Genomic DNA, 24,992 nt, shown 5'->3' with positions numbered 1-24,992 from the left:
TGTGAAGTAAAACCACTATGAGATACCATTGCATATACATTAAGATGGCTAAAATTAAAACTGATAATACGAACAGAGTATGAAATAACTGGAACTCTCTTTTTGGTGGGAGTGCTAAATGCCACATACTCTTCAGAAAAAAAGTTTGGCAATCTTTCTTAGAAGGTTGCCAAACAACCCAGCAATCCCACCATTAAGTATTAACCAAGTGAGATATATGTATAGCTATGGCTGATTCATGTCGATGTTTGACCGAAAACAGCACCATTCTGTAAAGCAATTATCCTTCAATAAAAAAATAAATTAAAAAAATTAAAATAAATTGGAAAAAATCAGGAAAAAAAAACATATTCACACTAAAAAACCTGTGTGTCAAGGTTTTTAGCCCTTAACTCATAATAATAAGAATCTAGAAACAACTCAAATGTTTTTCAGTAGGTGAATGGATAAGCTAACCATCATACATACTACTCAGCAATAAAAAGAAAAAACTATGGGTTCATTCTACGACATGGATGAATTCTAAATTCATTTTGCTAAGCAAAATGAGCTAGATTTAAACAATTTCATTGTGTATGGACTGTTTATATGACATCCTAGAAAAGGCAAAATACATGAAAATTATCTGTATGATACTCTGGTTTTATATACACAAATGTAGGGGCTTCCCTGGTGGCTCAGAGGTTAAAGAATCTGCCTGCAATGCGGAAGACCTGGGTTCGATCCCTGGGTGAGGAAGAGCCCCTGGAGAAGGAAACGGCAACCCACTCCAGTACTCCTTTTTATTTTTTTCATTTATTTTTATTAGTTGGAGGCTAATTAGTTTACAATATTGTAGTGGTTTTTGCCATACATTGACATGAATCAGCCATGGATTTACATGTATTCCCCATCCTGATCCCCCCTCCCACCTCCCTCTCTACCCAATCCCTCTGGGTTTTCCCAGTGCACTGGGCCTGAGCACTTGTCTCATGCATCCAACCTGGGCTGGTGATCTGTTTCACTATAGATAATATACATGTTTCGATGCTGTTCTCTCAAAACATCCTACACTCGCCTTCTCCCACAGAGTCCAAAATTCTGTTCTGTATATTTGTGTCTCTTTTTCTGATTTGCATATAGGGTTATCATTACCATTTTTCTACATTCCATATATATGTGTTAGTATACTGTAATGGTCTTTATCTTTCTGGCTTACTTCACTCTGTATAATGGGCTCCAGTTTCATCCATCTCATTAGAACTGGTTCAAATGCATTCTTTTTAACAGCTGAGTAATATTCCATGGTGTATATGTACCACAGCTTCCTTATCCATTCGTCTGCTGATGGGCATCTAGGTTGCTTTCATGTCCTGGCTATTAAAAACAGTGCTGCGATGAACATTGGGGTGCACGTGTCTCTTTCAGATCTGGTTTCCTCGGTGTGTATGCCCAGAAGTGGGATTGCTGGGTCATATGGCAGTTCTGTTTCCAGTTTTCTGAGAAATCTCCACACTGTTCTCCATAGCGGCTCTACTAGTTTGCATTCCCACCAACAGTGTAAGAGGGTTCCCTTTTCTCCACACCCTCTCCAGCATTTATTGCTTTTAGACTTTTGGATAGCAGCCATCCTGACTGGAGTGTAATGATACCACATTGTGGTTTTGATTTGCATTTCTCTGATAATGAGTGATGTTGAGCATCTTTCATGTGTTTGTTAGCCATCTGTATGTCTTCTTTGGAGAAATGTCTGTTTAGTTCTTTCACTCATTGTTTGATTGGGTCATTTATATTTCTGGAATTGAGCTGCAGGAGTTGCTTGTATATTTTTTAGATTAATCCTTTGTTGCTTTGTTTGCTATTATTTTCTTCCAATCTGAGGGCTGTCTTTTCACCTTGCCTATAGTTTCCTTTGTTGTGCAAAAGCTTTTAAGTTTCATTAGGTCCCATTTGTTTATTTTTGCTTTTGTTTCTAATATTCTAGGATGTGGGTCATAGAGGATCCTGCTGTGATTTATGTCGGAGAGTGTTTTGCCTATGTTCTCCTCTAGGAGTTTTATAGTCTCTGGTCTTACGTTTAGATCTTTGATCCATTTTGAGTTTATTTTTGTGTATGGTGCTAGAAAGTGTTCTAGTTTCATTCTTTTACAAGTGATTGACCAGTTTTCCCAGCACCACTTCTTAAAGAGGTTTTCTTTTTTCCATTGTATATCCTTGCCTCCTTTGTCAAAGATAAGGTGTCCATAGGTGGGTGGATTTATCTCTGGGCTTTCTATTCTGTTCCATTGATCTATATTTCTGTCTTTGTGCCAGTACCATACTGTCTCGATGACTGTGGCTTTGTAGTATAGTCTGAAGTCAGGCAGGTTGATTCCTCCTGTTCCATTCTTCTTTCTCAAGATTACCTTGGCTATTCGAGGTTTGTTGTATTTCCATACAAATTGTGAAATTATTTGTTCCATTTCTGTGAAAAATACTGTTGGTATCTTGATAGGGATTGCATTGAATCTATAGATTGCTTTGGGTAGTATAGCCATTTTGACAATATTGATTCTTCCAATCCATGAACACAGTATATTTCTCCATCTGTTTGTGTCCTCTTTGATTTCTTTCATCAGAGTTTTATAGTTTTCTATGTATAGGTCTTTTGTTTCTTTAGGTAGATATACTCCTAAGTATTTTATTCTTTTTGTTGCAATGGTGAATGGTATTGTTTCCTTAATTTCCCTTTCTGTTTTCTCATTGTTAGTGTTTAGGAATGCATGAGATTTCTGTGTGTTAATTTTATATCCTGCAACTTTACTGTATTCGTTGATTAGCTCTAGTAATTTTCTGGTAGAGTCTTTAGGGTTTTCTATGTAGAGGATCATGCCATCTGCAAACAGAGAGAGTTTTCACTTCTTCTTTTCATATCTGGATTCCTTTTACTTCTTTTTCTGCTCTGATTGCTGTGGCCAACACTTCCAAAACTATGTTGAATAGTAGTGGTGAGAGTGGGCACCCTTGTCTTGTTCCTGATTTTAGGGGAAGTGCTTTCAATGTTTCGCCATTGAGGGTAATGCTTGCTGTGGGTTTGTTGTATATAGCTTTTATTATGTTGAGGTATGTTCCTTCTATTCCTGCTTTCTGGAGAGTTTTAATCATAAATGGATGTTAAATTTTGTCAAAGGCTTTTTCTGCATCTATTGAGATAGTCATTTGGTTTTTATCTTTCAATTTGTTCATGTGGTGTATTACATTGATTGATTTGCGGATATTAAAGAATCCTTGCATTCCTGTGATAAAGACCACTTGGTCATGTTGTATGATTTTTTTAATATGTTATTGGATTCTGTTTGCTAGAATTTTGTTAAGGATTTTTGCATCTATGTTCATCAGTGATATTGGCCTGTAGCCACTCCAGTATTCTTGCCTGGAGAATCCCATGAATGGAGGAGCCTGGTGGGCTACAGTCCACGGGGTCACAAAGAGTCGAACAGGACTGAGCAACTTAACTTTCACTTTCACTATGCATTTGTTAATTTCCATATACATATACCTTATAAAGTGTAAATTATACTAAATGCAAAATTTAAAATCAATTAGGATATCAACAGAGCCCAAGATGGAACATAAACTGCCACAAATATGCATAATCATAATAAAAATGCATAGCCTGATCTTACTGAAAAGCTGAAGAGTAAAAACAATGGACTAATAGCTTTGGCACTACGTTTTGTCTGAAAATTGTAAGACTAGAGACAAAAACAATTGCACACAAACATGACATTCCAGTTGGTAAAATTACTTCTCACAGGAGTAGGGGTTTGCAATTTTCAAACTACTTGCATCAAAAAACTGTATGGTCGATCAAATAAGTATATTGAAGTTATTGGGTGTCAAGTTTCTCACTATCAGAAAATAAAGTTGAAAATAAGCGTAGGAACTGCTAGAATGTAGTGTTAACTTGGATTGTAGATGAACATAGTAAAAGCTCATATTTTAAAGTACAAATGACCCTTGAACAGCAGAGGTTTGAACAACATGAGTCCAAATATATGCATATTTTTCAATAGTAAATATTACACAAAATGTGTTTGATTGAATCCTTAGATGAGGAACTACCTATACAGAGGGCTGACCATAAGGTGTAGTTGAATTTTTCAGTTGCACAGAGGGTCAGGCCCCCTAACCCTCATGTTGTTCAAGGCTCAACTATAGAAAGACAAATAGAGAAATGAAAATAGATATATGTGGCTTAATATACATAATATTTCTGTCCGCTGAGAGGGTTTCTAACCTGTGGACACCTCACTAACAGTAAGCACACCTAACATACAGATCATAGTTTCAAAATACTATTCTCCAGTAAAAGGAATCAGTGCTCCTCAGAGAACTATTTAATCATAAAACTGTGGCAGGGAAAATACAAGATGAAAATTGGACATCTTGTGATGCCAGAAAGTAAAGAAATGTTAGGAAAAATATCACAAAGGGGATAGTAGTATATCAAAAGGACACAGGAAGCAATCTGAAATAACTCAAGTGCTTAAACAGAACAATTTGACCAACAATTTAAATAAAGATACTAACAGGTTATAAACTAAATAATGAGGTAAATAGCCATGAGTTCACATAAATATAAATAAATGATTAAATAAATAAGTGAAGAAAGCGTGAAAACTCTTATGAAAGAATCCTAATTAATAAATGCAGATAGAATGGGAAAAAACATCACCGGAATGTCACAGTAATAATAGCTAGTTGTGAGATTCACAAAAGTTTTGCTAAAATAATTTTAACAGGTGTTTGAACAGGAAAAAAAAAATTGACAAAGCCTCAAAGTATCTTCCTCAAACCATTTTTAATTGCATATTGGAAAACAGAAACTTAACTCTACAGAAATATAGCTGATACTTCTTTAACCAAAGTTATTGTGACCAGTAACAAGAAATGTACTCCTTGTACTGAAAAGGGCATATGACCTCTGTAGTTTTCTTCACCATAATGAAAAATTTCTTTTTTTTTAATTTTTTCCATTTATTTTTATTAGTTGGAGGCTAATTACTTTACATCATTGCAGTGGTTTTTGGCATACATTGAAATGAATTAGCCATGGATTTACATGTATTCCCCATTCAGGTCCCCCCTCCCACCTCCCTCTCCACCCGATCCCTCTGGATCTTCCCAGTGCACCAGGCCCGAGCACTTGTCTCATGCACCCAACCTGGGCTGGTGATCTGTTTCACCCTAGATAATATAGGAATTTAGAAAGATGGTAATGATAACCCTATATGCAAAACAGAAAAAGAGACTCAGATGTAAAGAACAGACTTGTGGACTCTAGGAGAAGGCGAGGGTGGGATGTTTCAAGAGAACAGCATTGAAACATGTATATTATCTAGGGTGAAACAGAAAAAATTTCTATTAATCATTAAAAAGCATCAGAGAAACCCAAAAGGAGGGACAATATACAAAATAACTGACCAGGACTACAAAAATGCCAAGGGCAAGAAAGACAATAAAAAACAGGAAAGCTATCATAGATTGGAGGAGATTAAGAGGACATGACCACAAAATGCAATGTGAGATACTGGATTGGATCTTGTGATAGAAAACAAAAATGTGATGAAAGTGATGAAATTTGAATAAAGTCTCCCACACTGTTAACAGCATTCCACAGATTTCCTAGTTTTGGTAGTTACACTATAGATATGCAAGATGCTAACAGTAGGGAAATTTGGATAATAAATATACAGGAGCTCTTAGTACTGTCTTTGAATTTTTTTGTGTCTAAAATTATTTCAATATACAAAACTAAAAATAACAAAAAACTGGTGAAAGTCCATTCTTTTGTAGATCAGTCACAAGAATATATAATGTCTTGGATTCTTGGAACCAATTTCCATACTCAAACCTATATTTTAAGTTTAAATATTTGGGTAATAAGAATGGAAACATACTTAAATAAACAGAAAATAAAATAGAAAAATTGCTTACTGTAGAGTACTTTATAGTTTCAAATAGTAATCATTTGTTCTTGAATTAAATTATCCCATACAAAAACCTGTTGAGAAAAGTTTCATTTTCATTATGCAAAGAAAAATTAAGTTTAAAAGAAAGTTAATTTCTCCAAATCACACAGCTTATTAGTCACATAATCAAAAATTTAACACAAGTAGTCTCACTTGAAATTTTGTGCATTTTTTATTAACCAAATGTTATGTAAATTTACCCCATTCTGTTGCTGAAACATGGGCTTCCCTGATGGCTCAGTGGTTTAAAAAATAAAAGTCCACCTGCCAATAGAGGAACCACAGATTCAATCACTGCGTAATGAAGATCCCCTGGAGAAGGAAATGACAACCCACTCCAGTATTCTTGCCTAGGAAACCCCATGAAGAGTGGAGATTTCTTAAAAAACTGGAAATAGAATTGCCATATGATCTAGCAATCCCACTCCTGGGCATACACACTGAGGAAACCAGATCTGAAAGAGACACGTGTACCCCAATGTTCATCGCAGCAGTGTTTATAATAGCCAGGACATGGAAGCAACCTAAATGCCCATCAGCAGACGAAAGGATAAGGAAGCTGTGGTACATATAAGGAATGGAATATTACTCAGCCATTAAAAAGAATCGGTTCTAATGAGATGGATGAAACTGGAGCCGATTATACTGAGTGAAGTAAGCCAGAAAGATAAAGACCATACAGTATACTAACACATATATATGGAATTTAAAAAGATGATAACAATAACCTTATACACAAGACAGAAAAAGAGACACAGATGTACAGAACAGATTTTTAGACTCTGTGGGAAAAGGCAAGGGTCGGATGTTCAGAGAGAACAGCATTGAAACAAGTATACTATTAAGGGTGAAACAGATCACCAGCCCAGGTTGGATGCATGAGACAAGTTCTCAGGGCTGGTGCACTGGGAAGACCCAGAGGGATGGGATGGAGAGGGAGGCAGGAGGGGGGATCGGGATGGGGAACACATGTAAATCCAGGGTGATTCATGTTAATGTATGGCAAAAACTACTACAATATTGTAAAGTAATTAGCCTCCAACTAATAAAAATAAATGGAAAAAAAATCATCTATTTTTCGGCTCTCAGAGAGCTTTGGCTAGACAGACGTTGTTGGTAACGTAATATCTCTGCTTTTTAATATACTGTCTAGGTTGGTCATAGCTTTTCTTCCAATGAGTAAGCATCTTTTAATTTCATGGCTGCAGTGATTATGGAGCCCAAGAAAATAAAGTCTGTCACTGTTTCCATTGTTTCCCCATCTATCTGCCATGATGTGATAGGACTGGAAGACATGATCTTAGTTTTCTGAATGTTGAGTTTTAAGCAAACATTTTCATTCTCCTCTTTCACTTTCATTAAGAGGCTCTTTAATTCTTCTTTGCTTTCTGCCATAAGGGTGGTGTCATCTGCATATCAGGGGTTATTCACATTTCTCCTGGCAATCTTAATTCCAGCTTGTGTTTCATCCAGCAAAGCATTTCACATGATGTACTCTGTATATAAGGGACTTCCCTGTGGCTCAGATGGTAAAGCGTCTGCCTACAATGCAGGAGACCTGGGTTTGATCCCTGGGTTGGGAAGATCCTCTGGAGAAGAAAATGGTAACCCACTTCAGTATTCTTGCCTGGAGAATCCCCTGGATGGAGGAGCTTGTTGGGCTACAGTCCATGGGGTCACAAAGAGTTGGACATCACTGAGTGACTTCACTTCACTTCAGTCTGCATGTAAGTTAAATAAGCTTGGTGACAATACAGCCTTGACGTACTACTCCTTTCCCAACTTGGAAGAAGCCTATAGTTCCATGTCCAGTTCTAAGTATTGCTTTTTGACCTGCATACAGATTTCTCAGGAGGCAGGTCAGGTGGTCTGGTATTCCCATCTCTTTAAGAATTTTCCACAGTTTGCTGTGATCTGCAGTCAAATACTTTGGCTTAGTCAATAAAGCAGAAGTAGATGTTTTTTTTTTTTTTTTTTTTTTTTTCTGGAACTCTGTTGCTTTTATGATGATCCAGAGGATGTTGGCAATTTGATCTCTGGATCCTCTGCCTTTTCTAAATTGAACTTGAACATCTGGAAGTTTACGCTTCACCTATTGTTGAAGCCTGGCTTGGAGAATTTTTAGCGTTATTTTGGTAACATGTCAGATGAGTGCAAGTCCATGGTAGTATAATTTTTGGCATTGCCTTTCTTTGTGATTGGAATGAAAACTCACCTTTTCCAGTCCTGTGGCCACTGCTGAGTTTTCCAAATTTGCTGGCATATTGAATGCAACACTTTAACAGCATCATCTTTCAGGATTTGAAATAGCTCAACTGGAATTCTATCACCTCCACTAGCTTTGCTTGTAGTGATGCTTTCTAAGGCCCACTTGACTTCACATTCCAGAATGTCTGGCTCTAGGTGAGTGATCACACCATCTTGGTTATCTGGGTGTTGAAGATCTTTTCTGTATAGTTCTTCCATGTATTCTTGCCGCCTCTTCTTAATATCTTCTGCTTCCGTTAGGTCCATACAATTTCTGTCCTTTATTGTGCCCATTTTTCATGAATTCTTCCCTTGATATTTCTAATTTTCTTGAAGAGATCTCTAGTCTTTCCAATTCTGTTATTTTCCTCTATTTCCTTGCACTGATCCCTGAGGAAGGCTTTCTAATCTCTCCTTGCTATTCTTTGGAACTCTTCATTCAAATGGGTATATCTTTCCTCTTCTTTTTTGCCTGTGGCTTCTCTTCTTTTCTCTACCATTTCAAAGGCCTCCTCAGACAACAATTTTGCCGTTTTTCGTTTCTTTTCTTGGGGATGTTTTCGATCACCACCTCCTGTACAACGCTGAGAATCTCCATCCATAGTTATTCAGGCAGTCTGTCTATCAGATTTAATACCTTGAATCTATTTGTCACTTCCACTGTATGATCTTGAGGGTTTTGATTTAGGTCATATATGAATGTCCTAGTGGTTTTCCCTACTTTCTTTAAATATGAATTTGGAGATAAGGATATTTGTCTTAATCAATATAACAATGTATCTAGCTCAAAGACATGTTTCTCCTTCTTGAGAATCTTTGGACTAGTACGGTCATCTTAAAATATATGTTATGGGGTGGATCTGGTAAGATGTTCCTATTGTTAGTTCTAATCTGACAGAATTAGGTCCACTGGAGAAGGAAGTGGCACACAACTTCAGTATTCTTGCCTTGAGACCACATGAACAGTATGAAAAGGAAAAAAAGATAGGACACTGAAACATGAACTCCCCAGGTCAGTAGGTGCCCAAAATGCTGTTAGAGATAAGTGGAGAAATAACTCCAGAAAGAGTGAAAGAGCGGAGCTAAAGCAAAAACAGTACCCAGATGTGGATGGGACTGGTGATAGAAGCAAGGTCACATCCTGTAAAGAGCAATATTGCATAGGAACCTGGAATGTTAGGTCCATGAATCAAGGCAAATTGGAAGTGGTCAAACAGGAGATGGTAAGAGTGAACGTCAACATTCTAGGAATCAGTGAACTAAGATGGACTGGAATGGGTGAATTTAACTCAGATGACTATTATATCTACTACTGTGGGCAGGAATCCCTTAGAAGAAATGGAGTAGCCATGAGGGTCAACAAAAGAGTCTAAAATGCAGTACTTGAATGCAATCTCAAAAACAACAGAATGATCTCTGTTCATTTCCAAGGCAAACCATGCAATATCACAGTAATCCATGTCTATGCCCAGACCAGTAATGCTGAAGAAGCAGAAGTTGTAGGTCTATGAAGAACTACAAGAACTTTTAGAACTGACACCCAAAAAAGATGTCCTTTTGGATATAGGGACCTGGAAAGCAAATGTATCTAGTCAGGAAGCACCTGGAATAACAGGAAAACTTAGCGTTGGAGTACAGAATGAAGCAGGGTAAAAGCTAATAGAGTTTTGCTAAGAGAACGCATTGGTCATAGCAAACACCCTCTTCCAACAACACAAGGGAAGACTCTACACATGGACATCACCAGATGGTCAACACCAAAATTAGATTGATTATATTCTTTGCAGCTAAAGATGGAGAAGCTCTATACAGTCAGCAAAAACAAGACTGGGAGGTGATTGTGCTCAGATCATGAACCGCTTATTGCCAAATTCAGACTTAAATTGAAGAAAGTAGGAAAAACCACTAGACCATTCAGTTATGACATAAATCAAATCCCTTATGATTATACAGTTGAAGTGAGAAATGGATTTAAGGGACTAGATCTGACAGACAGAGTGCTTGATGAACTATGGTTGGAGATTTGTGACGTTGTACAGGAGACAGAGATTAAGAACATCCCCATGGAAAAGAAATGCAAAAAAGCAAAATGGTTCTTTGAAGATGCCTTATAAATAGCTGTGAAGAAGAGAGGCACAAAGCAAAGGAGAAAAGGAAAGATATTCCCACTTGAATGCAGAGTTTCAAAGAATAGCAAGGAGAGATGAGAAAGCCTTCCTAAGTGCTCAATGCAAAGAAATAGAGGAAAGCAACAGAATGGGAAAGACTAGAGATCTCTTCAACAAAATTTGAGATATCAAGGGAACATTTCATACAAAAATGGGCTCGATAAAGGACAGAAATATTATGGACCTAACAGAAGCAGAAGATATTAAGAAGATGTGGCAAGAATACACAGAAGAACTGTACAAAAAGATCTTCATGACCCAGATAATCACTATGGTGTGATCACTCACCTAGAGCCAGACATCCTGGAATGTGAAGTCAAGTGGGCCTTTGAAAGCATCACTACGAACAAAGCTAGTGGAGGTGATGGAATTCCAGTTGAGCTATTTCAAATCCTGAAAGATGATACTGTGAAAGTGCTGCATTCATTATTCCAGCAGATTTGGAAAACTCAGCAGTGGCCACAGGACTGGAAAAGGTCAGTTTTCATTCCAATCTCAAAAAAAAAGGCAATGTCAAGAATGCTCAAACTATCTCACAATTGTACTCATCTCACATGCTAGTAAAGTAATGCTCAAAATTCTCCAAGCCAGGCTTCAACAATATGTGAAGCATGAGCTTCCAGATCTTCACTTTGGATTTAGAAAAGGCAGAGGAATCAGAGATCAAATTGCCAACAGCTGCTGAATCATCAAAAATGCTAGAGAGTTCCTAGATATAGATATAGATATTTCTGCTTTGTTGACTATGCCAAAGACTTTGACTGTGTCGATCACAATAAACTACAGAAAATTCTGAAAGAGATGGGAATACCAGACAATCTGACCTGTCTCTTGTGAAACCTGTATGCAGGTCAGGAAGCAATAGTTAGAACTGGACATGAAACAACAGACTGGTTCCAAATAGGAAAAGGAGTTCGTCAAGGCTGTATATTGTCACCCTGCTTATTTAACTTATATGCAGAGTACATCATGAGAAATGCTGGGCTGGAAGAAGCACAAGCTGGAATCAAGATTGTCAGGATAAATATCAATTACCTTAGATATGCAGACGACACCACCTTTATGGCAGAAAGTGAAGAGAAACTAAAAAGCCTCTTGGTGAAAGTGAAGGAGGAGAGTGAAAAAGTTGGCTTAAAGCTCAACATTCAGAAAACTAAGATTATAGCATCTGGTCCCATCACTTCATGGGAAATAGATGGGGAAACAATGGAAACAGTGTCAGACTACTTTTTTGGGCCCCAAAATCACTGCAGATGGTGCTTGCAGCCATGAAACTAAAAGACACTTACTCTATGGAAGGAAAGTTATGACAAACCTAGATAGCATATTTAAAAGCAGAGACTTTACTTTGCCACCAAAGGTCCGTCTAGTCAAGTTTATGTTTTTTCCAGTAGTCATGTATCAATGTGAGAGTTGTATGGTGAAGAAAGCTGAGTGCCGAAGAATTGATGATTTTGAACTGTGATGTTGGAGAAGACTCTTGAGAGTCCCTTGGACTGCAAGAAGATCCAACCAGTTCATCCTAAAGGAGATCAGTCCTGGGTGTTCTTTGGATGGAACAATGTTGAAGCTGAAACTCCAATACTTTGACCACCTCATGCAAAGAGTTGACTCATTGGAAAAGACCCTGATGCTGGGAAGGATAGGGGGTAGGACGAGAAGGGGACGACAGAGTATGAGATGGCATCACCAACTTGATGGGCATGAGTTTGGGTAGACTCCGGGAGTTGGTGATGGACCAGGAGGCCTGTTGTGCTGCTATTCGTGGGGTCACAAAGAGTCAGGCACAATTGAGAGACTAAACTGAACTAACTGAACTGAACTATATTGTGAGAGTGGATCTGGTAAGACCATTTACTGTAATAAAGATATATAGCTCACTTGCTAAGACTAGCGAGGGAGTACACTCTCCATCCTCCTTATGCTGTTTGTCAGAAGCTTTCTCTGTCCCTTTTTCACTTTAATAAAACTCTGCTACACAAAAACTCTTGAGTGATCATGCTTGGTCCCTGGTCCGAATCTTCTTTGGGAACCAGGATCTGACATCATTAACTGTAAGCCTTTTCCTTCTCTTGTGTTTCTTGCTTAAAGAAGTTCCTTTAACATTTGTTGTAAAGCCGATTTGGTCGTTCTGAAATCTTTTAACTTTTACTTGTCTGGAAAGCTTTTGATTTCTCCATCAAATCTGAATGAGAGCATTGCTGTGTAGAATATTATTGGTTATAGGTTCTTCCCTTTCATCACTTTAATTATATCTTGACATTCCCTTGTGGCTAGTAGAATTTCTGTTGAGAATCAGCTGGTAGCTTGATGGGAGTTCCCTTGTATGTTATTTGTCCTATTTATGCTGTTGCTTTTAGTATTGTATCTTTGTCTTTAACTTTTGTCAGTTTGATTACTATAAGTCTCATGTCTTGCTGTGTTCTTCCTTGGGTTTATCCTACCTGGGACTCTCTGTGCTTCCTGGACTTGGTTGACTATTTTTGTTCCCAAATTAGGGAAGTTTTCAACTACTACCCCTTCAAATATTTTCTTAGGTCCTTTCTCTCTCTCTTCTTCTGGGACCTGTATAAAGCAAATGTTGGTATTTTCAATGTTGTCCCAGAGGTCTCTTAGGCTGTCATCATTTCTTTTCATTCTTTTTTCTATATTCTGTTACGTGGCATTGATTTGCATCATTCTGTCCCCCAGGCAATTTATCCATTCTTTCACTTCAGTTATTCTGCTATAGATTCCTTCTTGTGTATTATTCATCCCTGTTGTTTGCTCTTTATTTCTTCTAAGTCTTTGGCAAACATTTCTTCCATCTTCTCCATTCTTTGCCAGAGACCCTGGACCATCCTCACTATCATTATTCTGAATGCTTTTTCTGGATAGTTGTCTATCTCCACTTCATTTAGTTGTTTTTCTGGAGTTTTATCTTGTCTCTTCATCTGGAACATAACTTTCCACTTTTTCATCCTAATGGACTTTCTGTAATGTGGTTTTTATTTTAGCTGTTGTGTGACTGTGGTTCTTCTTGCTTCTTCTGTCTGCCCTCTGGTAGTTGAGGCTAAGAGGCTTATATAAGCTTCCTGGTGGGAAGGAATGGTGGGAAAAGCTGAGTCTTGTTCTGGTGGGCAGGGCCTTGTTCAGTAAAGCTTTAATCCAATCATCTGCTGGTGGGTGTGGTTGTGCTCCCTCACTGGTAGTTGTTTGGCCCAGTCTTCCATTCTAGGGCTCTATGGTAGGCTTAATAGTAAACTCCAAGATGGCTTACACCAGGGGGACCTTCCCAGACTGCTGCAGCCAGTGCTCCCTTCCCTATGGTGAGCCTCTGCTGATCCACACCTCTACAGGAAAACCTCCAACAGTACCAGGTAGTTTTTGTTCAGTCTTCTGTGGACTCACTGTTCCTTTCCTCTATGCCTTCATGTGCACAAGATTTTGTTAATGCCCTCCAAGACTGGAGTCTCTGTTTCCCCTAGTCCTGTGGAAGTCCTATAATCAAATCCTGCTGGCTTTCAAGGTCAGATTCCCTGGGGATTCCAGTCCCTTTGTCAGATCTCCAGGCTGGGAAGCCTGATGTGGGGTTCAGAACCTTCACAATGTGGGAGAACTTCTCTGGTATTATTGTTCTCCAGTTCATGGATAACGCACTCGGTGGTTATGGGATTTGATTTTATCGTGATTGCAGCTCTCTTACCATCTTACTGTAACTTCTTCTTTGTCTTTAGATGTGCATCCTTTTTGTTAGGTTCCAATGTCCTCCAGTCAATGGTGTTGAACAGGTGGTCACTATTTTGGTCCTTTCACAAGGGAAGATAAGTACACATTCTTCTACTCTGCCATCTTGAACCGGAAGTCCTCAGGAAAGGAATTTGTTTTATCATTGCATATACTAGATTTTGTATGGTACTATTAAAAGATAACATGAGTAGAAGAAGTTGATATATTCATTGATTTAAGTGGGGGTTTTAATTTCCCATGTTTATTACATAATTTTCAACTTATTTCATGCCTATTATTATTTGATTTGTATGTTTATGCACTCCTATATTAAGTGCATAAATAGTTTACAATGCTATATCTACTTCTTGGATTTCTCCTTTATTGTTATTTAATACCCTTTTTTTTTTTGTCTTTTGTTACAGTTGTTTCTTTGAATTGTATTTTGTGTCATACGTGTATTTTTACTTCAGCTTCCGTTTTCATTTCAGTTTGTATGAAATATTGTTTCCCATCCCTTCTCTTTCAGTCTGTGTGTGTCTTTAGGTCTGGGGCCTCTTTTAGGCAACAAATAATCCCTAAATTGGTATAGAATCACAAGTGACCCTAAATTATCAAGGGACTCTTGAGATAGAACAAATCTGGAGATATTAAACTCCTTGATTTCAAACTATACTAAAAACCTATAGTGTCAAAACTGTATAATATTGTCACCAAAACAGACACATTTCAATGAAGCAGAATAGAGAATCCAGAAATAAATAAACTCTTATAAGAGTAATTAATCAACCACGAAGGTGGCAAAAATATATAGTGAGAGAAATAGAGTTTCTTCAATATTGCATTGGAAATATTAGGCAGACACATGCAAAATAATGAAACTGAACCACTATCTTACACTATATACAGAAATTAACTCAAAATAGACTAAAGGCTTTGAAGGCAAGATCTTAAACAATAAAACTCCTAGAAAAAAGTATTAGGCGATAAGCTCGTGACATTTATCTAAGCAATACATAGTTTGGATCTCTCTTCTCAGAGTAGAGTAGCAAAAGAAAAAATAAACAGATGAGATTACATTAAACTAAGAAAATTTGCACAGTGAAGAAAATAGTTAACTAAATTAAAATACAACCTACAGGATAGGAGAAGATATTTCTAAAAGATATGCCCAAATGAAGTTAATATCCAAAATATACAATGAATTCTGAATGTTGAAGAGCAGAATAAAGTAAAAAGAATGAAAATAACTTAGGGTAGTCTCAGAGACCTCGGGGACAATATTAAATGCACCATTACATTTACAGTGGTCCCCAAAGAAGAGAAAAAGTAGGGTATGAGAAAATTTTTGAATAGATTGTAGTTGAAAATTTCCCCAACATGGAAAAGGAAGCAGTTGATCAAGTCCAAGAGGCACAAAGAGTCCAATGCAGGATAAACCCAAGGAGAAATACTTCAAGACACATTCTAATCATACTAAAAATATTAAACACAAAGAAATAATATTAAAAGCAGCAAGGGGAAAGGAATAATTAAATTTCAAGGGAAACCCCATACATTTAGCAGCTGTTCTTTTAGCAGAAACTCTGCAAGCCAGAATGGAATGCCAGGATATACTTAACATATTCAAAGTGAAAAATTTACAACCAAGATTGCTCTACCTAGCAAGTATCTCATTAAAAACTGATGGAGAATTCAAAAACTTTACAGACAAACAAAAGTTAAGAGAATTCAGTACCACCAAACCAGCTTTACAACAAATACTAAAAAGACTTAGTCAGGAAATACAAGAGAAGAAAAAGATTTACAAAAACAAATCCCAAGCAATTAAGAAAATGGCAATAGGAACATATATATCAGCAATTATTTTAAATGTAAATAGATTAAATATGCCAACCAAAAGACACATACTGGCTGAATGGATACAAAAACAAGACCCATATATATGCTGTCTACAAGAAACCCACCCATTTCAGAGCTAAAGACACATATAGACTGAAAATGAGAGGATGGAAAAATATATTCCATGTAAATGGAAATCAAAAGAAAGCTGGAGTAGCAATTTCATATCAGACAAAATAAACTTTAAAATAAAGAATATTACAAGTGATAAGGAAGAGCACTACAATTCAAGAGGAAGACATAACAATTGTAAATACCTATGCACCCAACATAAGAGTATCTCGATACATAAGAGAAACACTAATAGACTTAAACAGAGAAATTGATAGTTAACAAAATATTAGTAGGAGACTTTAACACCCCACTTACACCAATGGACAGATCATCAAGACAGAAAATGAATAAGGAAACACAAGTCTTAAATGATAAATTAGATGAGATGTATCTCATTGATATCTTCAGGACATTCCATCCAAATGCAGAAGAATGTACCTTCTTCCCAAGTGCACATTGAGAACTCTCCAGGATAGACCATATCTTGGGACACAAATCAAACCTCAATAAATTTAAGAAAATTGAAATCACATCAAGCATCTTTTCTGATCACACTAATTTCAAGAAAAATAAAACTAAAAACACAAATACATAAAGACTAAACAACATGTATGAAATAACCAACAGGTTACTGAAGAAATTAAAAGGGAAATAAAAAAATTCCTAGAAAGAAATGACAATAAAAACATGACAATTCAAAACTTATGGGGTGCAGAAAAAGTGGTTTCAAGAGGGAAGTTTATAGCAATACAATCCTACCTCAAGAAACAAAAAGATTGAATAGACAATGTAACTTTACATCTAAAACAACTGGGAAAATAACTACAACAACAAAACACACACACACACTCACACACAAAAAACAAAATTATCAGAGGGAAAGAAATTATGATCACAGCAGAAATAAGTGAAAAATAAATGAAAGAAACAATAGTGAAAGTTAATAAAACTAAAAGCTGATTATTTTAGAAGATAAACAAAATTGGACAACCTTTAGCAAGACTCATCAAGAAAAAACAGAGAAAAATCAAAATAAAATTAGAAATGAAAAAGAGGCTACAACAGAAAGTGCAGAAATACAAAGGGTTATAAGAAACTATTAAGAGCAACTATATGACAATAAAATGGATAAGCTGGAAGAAATGGACAGAGAACTTAGAAAAGTTCAATCTTCCCAGACTGAACCAGGAAGAAATATAAATTATGAACAACCCATTTACAAGCACTGAAAGCAAAACTGTGATAAAAATTCTCCCCCAAAATTAAAAGCTCAGGGTTATATGGCTTCACAGGTGAATTCTATCAAATATTTAGAGAAGAGCTAATACCTATCCTTCTAAAACTCTTTCAAAAAAATTGCAGAGGAAGGAAAACTTCCAAACTCATTCTATGAGGCCACTATCACCCTGATACCAAAACCAGACAAAACCAACACAAAGAAAGAAAACTACAGGCCAATATCACTGATGAACTTAGATGCAAAATCCTCAACAAAATTCTAGCAAACAGAATTAAAGAACATATTAAAAAATTCATACACCATGATCAAGCTGGATTTATTCCAGGAATGCAAGGATTCTTCAATTTATGCAAATCAATCAATAAGATAAACCATATAAATGAAAGATAAATGCCATATGATAATCTCAATAGATACATAAAAAGCCTTTGACAAATTTCAGCACCCATTTATGATTAAAACTTTTCAAATAATGGGCATAGAAGGAACCTTTTTCAACATAGTAAAGGCCATATATGATAAGCCCATAGCAAACATTATTCTCAATGGTGACAAGTTGAAAGCATTCCCCCTAAGATCAGGTACAAGACAAGGGTGTCTACTTTGATCGCTATTATTAAACATAGTTTTGGAAGTCCTAGCTTCAGCAATCAGAGAAGAAAAAGAAATGAAAGGAATCCAGATGGGAGAATAAAAACTCTCACTCTATGCAGATGACATAATAATATACATAGAAAACCCTAAAGGTACTATCAGAAAATTATTAGAGCTAATCAGTGGATTTAGTGAAGTCACAGGATACAAAATCAATACATGGAAATCACTTGCAGACTATATACTAATAATGAAAAATCAAAAAGAAATTAAGGAATCAATTGCATTCACCATTGCAACAAACAGAATAAAATATCGAGAAGTAAACCTACCTAAAGAGACAAAAGAACTGTATATGGAAAACTATAAGCACTGATTAAAGAAATAAAAAACGACATAAACTGATGGAGAGATATTCCATGTTTCTGTGTAGGAAGAATCAATATAGTGAGAATGACTATACTATCAAATGTAATCTACATATTCAATGTAATGCCTATAAAAGTACCAATGGCATTTATCACAGAAATGGAACTAAAAATTTCACAATTCCTGTAGAAACACAAAAGACCCCAAATAATCAAAGCAGTATTGAGAAAGAAGAATGGAGATGGAGGAATCAAACTTCCTGACTTCAGACTGCAGACCACAAATCTACAGTCATCAAGACAATATGGTACTGGCACAGAAACAGAAATATAGACCAATGTAACAAGATAGAAAGCTCAGAAATAAACCCATGCACCTATGGGTACCTTGATTTTTACAAAGGAAGAAAGAATATACAATGGGGCAAAGACAGCCTCTTTGATAAATGGAGCTGGGAAAACTGAACAGCTACATGTAAAGGAATGAAACTAGACCACTTCCTAGTACCATACACAAAGATAAATTCAAAATGGATAAAAAATCTAAATGTAAGAGCAGAAACTATAAAACTCTTAGAGGAAAACATAGGAAAAACACTCAATGACATAAATCAAAGCAAGATCCTCTATGACCCACCTCCTAAAGTAATGGAAATAAAAACTAAAGTAAACAAGTGGAACCTGATTAAACTTAAAAGTTTTTGCACAGCACAGGAAACTATAAGTAAGGTGAAAAGACAACCCTCAGAATGGGAGAAAATAACAGCAAAGGAAACAACTGAAAAGGGACTAATTTCCAAAATATACAAGCAGTTCATACAATTCAATACCTGAAAAACATACAACACAATCAATAAATGAGAAAAAGAACTAAACAGACATTTTTCCAAAGAAGACTAACTTACTCTCTCCATACATCTCATCCTCTATTCCCCTCTCCTCATGTCCATAAGTATGTTCTCTATGTAACACATGGCTAATGAACACATGAAAAGATGCTCAACATCACTCATTAATAGAGAAATGCAAATCAAAACCACAATGAACCTCACACCAATCAGAATGGCCATCATCAAAAAAGTCTACAAATAATAAATGCTGGAGATGGTGTGGAGAGAAGGGAACACTCTTGCACTGTTGGTGGGAATGTAAATTGATACAGCCACTATGAAAGACCATATGGAGATTCCTTAAAAAAATAGGAATAAAACCACAGTATGACCCAGAAATCCCACTTCTAGGAATATACCCTCAGGAAACCAAAATTGAAAAAGACATACCCCAATGTTCATCGCAGCATTTTATACAATAGCTAAAGTAATACATCAAGGCTGTATATTGTTACTCTGCTTATTTAATTTATATGCAGAATACATCATGAGAAACCCTGGAGTGGATGAAGCATAAGCTGGAATCAAGATCGCCAGGAGAAATACCAATAACCTCAGATAGGCAGATAACACCACCCTTATGGCAGAAAGTGAAAAACTAAAAAGCCTCTTGATGAAAGTGAAAGAGGAGAGTGAAAAAGTTAGCTTAAAATCCAACATTCACAAAATTAAGGTCATGGCACCTGATCCCATCGCTTCATGACAAATAGATGGGCAAACAATGGAAATAGTGACAAACTTTATTTTTGGGGGCCCCAAAACTGCTGTAGATGGTGACTGCAGCCATGAAATTAAAAGATGCTTACTCCTTGAAAGAAAAGTTATTTCTGACCTAGACAGCATATTAAAAAGCAGAGACATTACTTTATAAACAAAGGTCCATCTAATAAAAGCTATGATTTTTCCAGTAGTCATGTATGGATGTGAGAGTTAGATTATGAAAAAAAAAAAGTGAGCACCTTTCTTTTGAAACTGATGCTTTTGAACTGTGGTGTTGGAGAAGACTCTTGAGAGTCTCTTGGACAGCAAGGAGATCCGACAAGTCCATCCTAAGGGAAATCAGTCCTGAATATTCATTGGAAGGACTGATTCTGAAGCTGAAACTCTAATACTTAGGCTACCTGATGTGAAGAACTGACTCATTGGAAAAGACCATGATGCTGGGAAAGATTGAAGGTTGGAGGAGAAGGGGATGACAGAGGATGAGATGGTTAGATGGCATCACTGACTCAATGTACATGAATTTCAGTAAACTCTGGGAGTTGGTGATGGACAGTGAGGCCTGGCGTGTGCAGCTCATGGGGTTGCAAAGGGTCGAACACCACTGAAGGACTGAACTGATTAGTTACTTTGTCTATGGTACTTGGTTATAGCATCCTGACAGAGTAATACACATATGATCCAACAGTAACACTCTAACAATAGCAATATCATTTAGTATTTACCCAATGGAATTCAAAGCCCATGTCTACATAATAAACTGCACATAGATGCTTATAGTATTTTATTTATAATTACCAAAATATTAGAAGTAACTAAGACTCCCCTCAGTAGATGAATGGATAAATAGACTGTAGTATATTCAGATAATGGAATTTTATTCAGTACCATAAACAAATGAGCTAACAAGTCAGTTAAAATCAGAAATTCACGTGCTTGTTACTAAGTGAAAGAATTCAGTCTGAAAATCTACATAATGTATGATTTCAACCATATGACATTTTTGCAAAGGCAAAACTATGGGGACAGTAAAGAGACCAGTGGTTAACAGGGATTAGGGAGAGGGAGGGATGAATAGGTGGAGCACAGAAAACTTTTGGGACAATGAAACTACTCTGCATTTTAATGTAAGAGTGAATGTCATTATACATTTGCCAGCCCATAGAATATGCAACAATAGGAGTGAACACTAATGTGAAATAAGCACTTTGGGTGATAATGTTGTCACTGTAGGTTCATCAATTGTAATAAACGCACCACTTTGGTAAGAATGCTAGTAATGGGAGAGGTTATGCATATGTGGTATGCAGGAGGTATAGCTTTGTATCTTCTGCTAAATTTTACTGTAAACCTAAAACTGCTATAAAAATAAAAACTATTAAAATGTATATTGTAAACTCTAGGACAACCAGTATGAAAATTTTAAAAGGAAGTATAGTTGATACCTGAATAGAGGAGAAAAAAAGTGAAATAATATCAAATGTTCTATACAATCAAAGAAGGTAAAAAAAATATAATAAATACAATATATTGAAAACTTCTAACCACACATAGGGTATTTAATGCAACTATACCTATTGCCACTTTGAATGTGAATGATTTAAATATATGAAGTAAGCAGAGATAATCATAGTGGATATAAAAACAAACCCAATTATATGGTTTCTACAAAAATGTCTCATTAAGTGCAAAATCACAGAAATATAAAAGTACAGTAATGTACAATACTTACACTAACACTAATTTAAAATTTTGGAGTATCTATATTCTTTTCGTATAAGGAACAGATTTTTCAACATGGAATATTATCAGTGATGAAGAGTGACATTATATAATATTAAAGGTGCAATACACCTTGCAATTATAAACATCTGTGTATCCAACAAAAGAATATTAAAACACATGAGGAAATAGTGATAAACCTGAAATAAGATAAAGATAAAATCTCTATTACAGTATATGACTTCAATATCCCTCTTTCAGTAATTGATAGACACAAATATAGAGAAATTTAATAATAGTGTAGATGGCATGAACATTACCAATTAACTTGATCTAATTTTTATTTATATTATACTCCATCCAATAATAGCAGAACATACATGCTTCTTCACCTGTCTTGAAACATTCACCAAGACAGACCACATTCTGGTTCTTAAAAAACACTGTAACAAATTTTTAAATATTTGAATCACAAAGCGCATTTTTTCAGATCACAATATAAAATAGAAATCAGTAGCATAAAGATGGCTAAAAATCCCTAAATATTTGGAGAATAGACAACCATTCAGTTCAGTCACGCAATCATGTCCAACTAGTTGTGACCCCATGGACTGCAGTATCTCAGGATTCCCTGTCCATCAACAACTCCTCGAGTTTACCCAAACTAAGGCCCATTGAGTCGGTGATGCCATCCAACCATCTCATCCTCTGTCGTCCCCTTCTCCTCCCACCTTCAATCTTTCCCAGCATCAGGGTCTTTGCAAATGAGTCAGTTATTTGCATCAGGTGGCCAAAGTATTGGAGTTTCAGCTTCAACATCAGTACTTCAAATGAATATTCAGGACCGATATCCTTTAGGATGGACTGGTTGGATCTCATTACAGTCGGAAGGACTCTCAAGAGTCTTCTCCAATACCACAGTTCAAAAGCATCAATTTTTCGGTGCTCAGCTTTCTTCATAATCCAACTCTCACATCCATACATGACTACTGGAAAAAAAAACAGCCTTGACTAGAAGGATCTTTGCTGACAAAGTAATGTCTCTGCTTTTTAACATGCTGTCTATATTGGTCATAACTTTTCTTCCAAGGAGTAAACGTCTTTTAGTTTCCTGGCTGCAATCACCATCTAGAGTGATTTTGAAGCCCCCAAAAATGAAATCTGCCACTGTCTCCACTGTTTCCCCATCTATTTATCAAGAAGTGATGGGACTGGATGCCTTGATCTTTGTTTACTGAATGTTGAGCTTTTTTTTTTTTTTTTAATTAGTTACAGGCTAATTACTTTACAATATTGTAGTGGTTTTTGTCATACATTGACAAGAATCAGCCATGGATTTACATGTATTCCCCATCCCGATCCCCCCTCCCATCTCCCTTCCCACTCTATCCCTCTGGATCTTCCCAGTGCACCAGGTCCGAGCACTTGTCTCATGCATCCAACCTGGGCTGGTGATCTGTTTCACCCTAGATAATATACATGTTTCGATGCTGTTCTCTTGAAACATCCCACCCTCGTCTCCTCCCACAAAGTCTAAAACTCTGTTCTATACATCTGTGTCTCTTTCTCTGTTTTGCATATAGGGTTATCGTTACCATTTTTCTAAATTCCATAGTATACTAACACATGTATATGAATGTTGAGCTTTAAGGCAACTTTTTCACTCTCCTCTTTCACTTTCATTAAGAGGCTCTTTAGTTCTTCTTCACTTTCTGCCGTAAGGGTGGTGTTATCTGCATATCTGAGGTTATTGATATTTCTCCTGGCAATCTTGATTCCAATTTGTGTTTTCTCCAGCCTAGTGTTTCTCATAATGTAATCTGCATATAAGTTAAATAAGCAGGGAGACAATATGTACCTTGACATACACCTTTTCCTATTTGGAACCAGTCGTGTTCCATGTCCAGTTCTAACTGTTGCTTCCTGACCTGCATATAGATTTCTCAAGAGGCAGATCAGATGGTCTGCTATTCCCATCTCTTTCAGAATTCTCCACAGTTTATTGTGATCCACACAGTCAAAGGCTTTGGCATATTCAATAAAGCAGAAATAGATGTTTTTCTGGAACTCTCTTGCTTTTTCAATGATCCAGTGGATGTTGGCAATTTGATCTCTAGTTCTTCTGCCTTTTCTAAAACCAGTTTGAACAGCTGGAAGTTCACATTCCACGTATTGTTGAAGCCTGGTTTGGAGAATTTGAGCATTACTTTACTAATGTTTTGCTGCTACTACTGCTAAGTCGCTTCAGTCATGTCCTAATCTATGCGATCCCATAGACGGCAGCCCACCAGGCTCCCCTGTCCCTAGGATTCTCCAGGCAAGAACACTGGAGTGGGTTGACACTTCCTTCTCCAATGCATGAAAGTGAAAGTGAAGTCGCTCAGTCTTGTCCAACTCTTAGCGACCCCATAGACTGCAGACCACCAGGCTCCTCCATCCTTGGGATTTTCCAGGCAAGAGTACTTCAGTGGGATTCCATTACCTTCTCCGACTAGTGTGTTAGATGAGTGCAATTGTGTGGTTGTTTCAGCATTATTTGGCATTGCCTTTCTTTGGGATTGGAATGAAAACTGACCTTTTCCAGTACTGTGGCCACTGCTGAGTTTCCCAAATTTGCTGGCATATTGAGTGCAGCACTTTCACAGCATCATCTTTCAGGATTTGAAATAACTCAACTTGAATTCCATCACCTCCACTAGCTTTGTTTTTGTGATACTTCCTAAGGCCCACTTGACTTCACATTCCTGGATGTATGGCTCTAGGTGAGTGATCACACCATCTGGATTACCTTGTTCATGGAGATCTTTTTGTACAGTTATTCTTTGTATTATTGACACCTCTTCTTAATATCTGCTGCTTCTGTTAGGTCTATACCATTTCTGTCATTTATTGAGCCCATCTCTGCATGAAATGTTCCCTTTGTACCTCTAACTTTCTTGGAGAGATCTCTAGTCTTTTCCATTCTATTGTTTTCCTCTGTTTCCTTGCATTGACCACTGAGGAAAGCTTTTTTATCTCTCCTTGCTATTCTTTGGAGCTCTGCATTCAAACTGGCATATCTTTCCTTGTCTCTTGTTTTTCACTTCTTTTATTTTAATAGCTATTTATAAGGCCTCCTCAGACAGCCATTTTGCTTTTTTTGCATTTATTTTTCTTAGGGATGGTCTTGATCCCTGTCTCCTGTACAATGTCACAAACCTCCGTCCATAGTTCATTAGGCACATTGTCTATCAGATCTAGTCCTTTAAATCTATTTCTCACTTCCACTGTATAATCGTTAGGGATTTGATTTAGGTCATACCTGAATGGTGGAGAAGTCAATGGTACCCCACTCCAGTACTCTTGCCTGGAAAATCCCATGGGCCGAGGAGCCTGGTAGGCTGCAG

Source organism: Odocoileus virginianus, chromosome X, assembly GCF_023699985.2.
Source record: "Odocoileus virginianus isolate 20LAN1187 ecotype Illinois chromosome X, Ovbor_1.2, whole genome shotgun sequence".
Lineage (NCBI taxonomy): Eukaryota > Metazoa > Chordata > Mammalia > Artiodactyla > Cervidae > Odocoileus > Odocoileus virginianus.
This window is presented reverse-complemented; position numbering follows the sequence as displayed.